Below are 6,187 nucleotides of genomic sequence, written 5' to 3'. Positions count from 1 at the left end.
AAAGAGAAATCCTGCGGCTGGCCCTGGCCGACTCCAATCGGAGCCAAAATTTATATGCGATATCTTCATACCACTTTAGGTATCGATTTTGTGTATTAAGTGAAAAAAAAAAATTAATTTAAATTTTTTGAGTCTCCATAGAAGAATCTGAGCTTTGCCCCCTGTGCGACACGCCTTAACCGTCTCCAATCGCTACCAAAATTTATATGTGATATCTTCGACTATAGTAGCATCGACGTAGGGGTTGAGGCTTAGGAAAGTAAGGAGTAAAAAAATTCTATAACCGAGTTGAAACCAACTCGTATAACGATATCCGACTTTGTGTAAGGTGCTGCCAAATTTAATTATGGCACTATTGTGAGCAGCGTTGTCGAAAACTTTCGCTGGAAAATCGTCACTTTACCCTAAAAAAATCGTAATTTCGGCCAAAATATCGTAAAATTTTTGTTTATTGTATTTTTTAACAAAATAAGATATACAAAACAGTTGCATACAATGAGTCGTATGCATAAAAACTAAGCAATTGCGTTTTCTTAAAATTGCATACCTCTAACTTAAATTTATTTGAACAAATTGAGTAAAAGGTCTGAAATTTAATAAAAAGCATTTGCTTAGTTTTTATGCATGCGACCCAACAAATATAACCACACATTACAAAACCAAATTTTGACTGAACAAATTCCCTCTCCTGCTTTTTTCTATTTCTTTTAAATCAGTGTCAGCAGTGCAAATTACCGATTTGGTTACAATTCTAGAACAAATTTAATATATGTGACCTGGTCTACGGAAAGGGGGCTTAGGTGTCAAAAAATCAATTTTCACTTTTTGGTTGATTCGGATGGAAGATGAGATGCTTTTTCACGTGGTGAAAAGCAGAAAATCCTAACTTGCTTAGAAGTGTACTAAAAATGTAGAGAAAGAAGAGTAAAAATACGACAAAATATAATTTATTGGTAATGAATAAAATACATTGAATTATAAGCTATAAAGACATGATTATACACTAGAAAAACGTATTATGGGCCAAAAATAATAATGCTGAGTAGTTTATGTATTTTTCTTTGTTGTCGTTTTCCTTGAGATCTTTTTACGTGTTGATCCTGAGGAAGATGGACCTGGTTCCTCGTCTGGTTTGAGAACATCTTCACTAGTTTTTGCCTTCCGTTTCTTCGATGGCAAATCTTTCGGCAATGGAGCCACAATATCTACTTTAGATAAAACTAAGCTGCGAAGATTGTGATAGATGTACCACTGACGTTCCAAAGATAAACCGGCTGGTTGTATAACTTTCGGCATTTCAGGATCGATAGGTTTTAACAGAAGCTTAAAGGACTGCACTTCCTCACTGTCTGCGAATTTCTTTGTTTTTACACAATCTGTAGAGATTATGAAATGATGGAATTGCGTTATTCCAACAAGTGACTTGTACAGTGGTTTAAAATAGCTGTCCCATTCATACCAGACGACTTTTTCAGCCGATACAGCTTTATTATAACCCCCAGGTGATGATGCCTCGACACACTGCAGTAAATCTGCATACGTGTCGATGTTACTGACGGCATACTTACTTTTGAAAATACCGAAGTAACGATCGGGCGCGAACTTAGTGTGCCCGGTAAGTAGAAAATTGAATAAAATAGTTTTGTTAAGACCCCGAGCCAAACACCATTGCAGATATGATAGTAGAGTGTTATTCTTATTCTGCCCAACACAATTGTCACAGAAAAGAACGAGTGTTTCAATGTCTTTATAGTAGGTTTGCAGGTGATAATGCAGGATGCTCACAACACAGTTAGGTCCTTTACCAACGTCATCTTTTTCGTCTATCATGTAATTGTACTGTAAAAAAAAAAAATATATAAGTAAGATCCTGTAAAGGCGAGCAATTTGAGTTCCTATGATTCAGTTTGAAATTCTAACCTGAACTTTTTGTTTTTCGTCTGTAATTCCGAAGACTCCGCACTTCTTGGTTGCTTTGAAGTATGCTGTACCAGGTTGTTGTGGACTGACAGGGTAGTGAACGGTTTGGGCAAAATCAAATGACAGAACGACTGCTGTAGGGTCAGTATTTCTACACCAACTTTGATAATATTCTCGTTGATTTCGGGCTCGGTGGAGGTGATCAAGAAATTGATTAAGCTTCTGCGCGCGTTCAATGTCAGTAACACCTTTGGCTTGCGCAATCGATATTGTGTTTCCTATTAAAAGAAAAAATACTGAATTTAATCTCAACGTTTGATACAACTATAAAATGAGAAAATAATGAGCTACTTACCACGGCAGACATCGCAGAGATCATCCGCTGGTTTCATAACTGTAACATGGGGTATGTATTTGGACCATATCCGTCGAAAACTGCAATTACTCATCTTCAATTCGTCATCTCTGAGTGAAGAAATGTATTTTCGATAAATTGAGGACTTCGTCTCGCTGGATGGCAGTTTCATTATCCGAAAATCCTTAAATTTTGGGAGTCGTCCGGGCAGTGGAAGAGCCATTAAAACGGCTATAGACTCGATGAATTTAACAGCTTTTTCGATGTCAGCCGGTTTAAATGACTTTGGATGTGTACTCGGTACTAAATTTTCGTAACGCTCATGTACAAAAAGGAAAAACGAACGACAAACAGGTACTCTGTAGAAGGTAAATTGAATTCTATGCCTCATAACTTCTGTATCCTGTCTCTGTCCATATTTCTTCCGCCCAGCAAGCTTTGCGTATACACTTTCTAGCTTTTCGTTACTCATAATTCCAGCTTCGATGTGACTTAGTATCACTAAATCAAGTTCATTTTTCGACATCTCTAAACAATTGTTCCGCGTACTCTCGATCATTTCCCGTGGTATCAGTGTATGGCATTCATTATTACAACAATTTTTTGACAGAAATTTTGTTACCAGCTCCTCCTCCTTTACATCAACAACATACAGGTCCATCTTAACAAAAGTTTGTTCGGTATCATCTTCTGCCTGAGATACACATACTTCGTCTTCATCATCATCGCTCTCTTCACAGTTTTCATCATCGTTTTCATCATCCTTTTCATGGAAATATTGTCCGTATACGGCACTGAACTCCTCATCAACACTCATGTTTCATTTCATGCGAAATGCGAAGACGATAATCAACAGAAACAGTAAACGTCACTTCTTCAGTGTTACTTTTTTAAATGTTCCACACTAGCAACTTACACGATGAACTATAATAATATTCCGACCAACAACAACACTTACTGGACCAACAACAACACTTACTGGACCAACAACAACACTTACTGGACGTCCGGCGCGGAGAACAATTAACGAGATAATGAGAAACTGACGAAACGAGTTGCTTACTTTTAACAGCTTTTTCACAGAAAACTAGTTTTCGCACGTAAGCTCCCTTTTCGTAGACCAGGTCACATATGTAACTAAAAGCATGGTTGTAGCACAAAACTAGATAAATGCATGGTTGAATTTTGGATAACGTTTTCCTGTAACAAATTTTTTTATTACACACATTTGTAATTTAGAGGAAAAACTAAAATAAAAAATCGTCACTACGGGGGAAAAATCGTCAAAACGTCATTGAGTTAAAAAAACGTCAAAATTACGACGAAATCGTCAATTCGGCAACGCTGATTGTGAGTGATCATGGAAAGTTTTTGGAAATTTTCAAATTAAACGTGAAAAGAATTTTTTCAAAATAAACAAAATTACACATGCAAAATTAAATATAAACCCAATCACATGGTGGAATAATACCAGGTGAAGTAATAAGAGCGAGAAGGAAGATTTGACACTACCTTATTGGAAGTGTTCGCCCCTTCGATTTTTTTAAGGGGTAAAGGCCAGAAATATTTTGACTACAAAAGGGGTTTTTTATTTAATATATATACATACATAATAATAAAATTTTCTTTTGAAATATCCCTATTTGTAAAATAAAAGAGCCATTTAAATTAACTAAGCATAATTTACTATTTTTATTCAAATTAGATATGTAGAAGCTAAACAATTTTATGGATTACGCTTGTACACTAACAATAACAAAGAGCTTTAAGGATTTACAGCCAATGTAATAAATTATAATTAGAAACTTAAATAAAGATTTTGACGCTAATAAGAGTAATGTGATGTACTAAATCCACAGAATAGTTCAGACTAAGAGAAGCAATCAAGAACGTAGATACTGAAGACCACCCAGATTGAGAAGTGTCTATATCATTCTAGATGAAAGGCCCAAATACGGTTTCAAAACATCATGATAATGCCGCACAAACTGATATTTTTAGGCAGAAAAATACATATGTTAAAATGGGGAAATTAGTAAAAAATATTTTTCACAAATAAATGCATGCAAAAATCTTAATAAAAGTAACCAGTTAAAAGTGACAGTTAGTGCCGTACAACTCGATGTCTTGAAGCAAAAACACTTTTCAAAATGGTGAAATTAGTAAAAAAGATAAAAAAGAAAGAATACTTCTCACTGACTCACCGACGGATCCACAGATAAATCTTGATAATTTTATGAAGAGATAAAATTAGATACATGAAATCAGCAACGTGAATACAAAAACGCAACACATGATATTAATAGTTATAAGGCTTAAATAAATAAATTTAAATAGGTATACATGGGAGGCTTATTTAAATAATTTATCCTGCAGTTAAAAATAGCTTTTTCACATTCCAAACTTATTTAGCCTAACCTGCTCCGCTGGTGAATGGAACAAACGGACGTAAGTCCACGTTTTTCTGCAAATTACACAGCTTGGCTTAGGCATTATTAATTTTTTAATCACAAATAAATTATATAGTACTTTTCCGCAAAAATTCAAACGAAAATTTTAGAAAAAAAAACAAATTTTCCACCAAAGCTCAAACGGAAAATTTTAGAAAAAAATAATGTTGCAAGCAAATAATAATTGGCCAAATTGCCCCCAAAATATGTGCAAATACTTCCAAAGAAGCAACACATAAAACGTTCAACGAATAAAGGCGACATTGTGAAATATAAGGCAGCCGAACGTCAGAAAATGAACAGAGAATGCTGGCTTATTACTTCACCTTCACGATCGATCGTCATAAAACGCAGACGTGGCATCAAAAGGTATCACGAGATACACTCGACGAGCCGGTTAATGGAGTTTTGGAGCTCTTCCACAAAAGCGTGGAAATCGTGGATTCTTGGAGACTATGGAATTAAAAGTTATTCGCAAAAAGTACAGCACACAAAACGATGAGCGTTTCTCCAAATCTATTAAGGTGAAGCACATTCCCCAGCCAAAGATGAAGGTGTGTCCTCATCGACCAGCAGCATTGTACCGAGGTGAAAAGCAATCGACACCATGCATGCATGGATGCTGAAGCTCTAAAGCAATTGACTGAAAATAAGAAGAAATAAGAAGTGGGTGAAGAAACTAGCGAAGTCAAAGGATGCTTTATTGGCTTCAGAATCGATGCTGAAATAAGTCCCACGCCTGTTGCGTCCAGGTTTGAACAAGGCTGTCAAATTTCCTGGTCTTTTGAATTATACCGAATCTATGAAGGCCAAAATCCTAGAAGTTAAGTCAACCATCAAGTTCTAAATAAGGAATGTTTTGTGCCTGTCTTATAAGTTCTTATAAGGCGTCGCGAAGCAAGCCAGGCATTTGCTAGTATGTAATATAACTTGGTTACAAAGAACGACCCATCGAAAATATTTAATTTAGTTTTAATACTGTTATTTTTGTTTATGGAAAAACAAAAATCGAACTAGACACAGAATTTGCCACAAGATGTGACATAAAACTATGAACTCTCCATAGACTGTTCGACTAGCCTAAAACTCAACAGAAAATATTTTAAAACAGAAATTAAAATAAAAGAAATGCACATAAAAGTCTTACAGCCAGTTTCAGCAAACTCATTTAAGTGGAAATTAACTTTAATTTAATTTTTTTTTTTATTCTCGTTTAAATTATTTTCATTTTCAATAAGGTATGTATGTATATATTTGAGTGAGTAAAAAGTGGTTGTAAAACAGACTAGGCCAGCGAAAGCTTTCATTTGTACTGAGAGCTTTTGAAAGCTTTGGCACGCTGTGTTGTAAAAGCAGGGCTGGTATACAAGTAAGCAGCAGATACACAATGAGCAGGTGATTAACCACACCTCCGAGTGTGGATATTCTGATTTAATTTTTATTTAAGTGAAGAGCATAGGTC

The 6,187-nt window shown here is 35.4% G+C and overlaps 1 pseudogene; it reads left to right on the top strand.

Moving 5' to 3' along the window:
* The first annotated feature begins 5,031 nt into the window (after nucleotides 1–5,031).
* Nucleotides 5,032–5,611, top strand: LOC118745497 (annotated as a pseudogene).
* The last annotated feature ends 576 nt before the right edge of the window (nucleotides 5,612–6,187 follow it).

The sequence above is a fragment of the Rhagoletis pomonella genome, unplaced genomic scaffold, assembly GCF_013731165.1.
Source record: "Rhagoletis pomonella isolate Grant_MI unplaced genomic scaffold, Rhpom_1.0 Rhpom_scaffold_00009, whole genome shotgun sequence".
NCBI lineage: Eukaryota > Metazoa > Arthropoda > Insecta > Diptera > Tephritidae > Rhagoletis > Rhagoletis pomonella.
The sequence above is the reverse complement of the archived record's forward strand: the minus strand, read 5'-3'. Positions and strand labels throughout refer to the sequence as shown.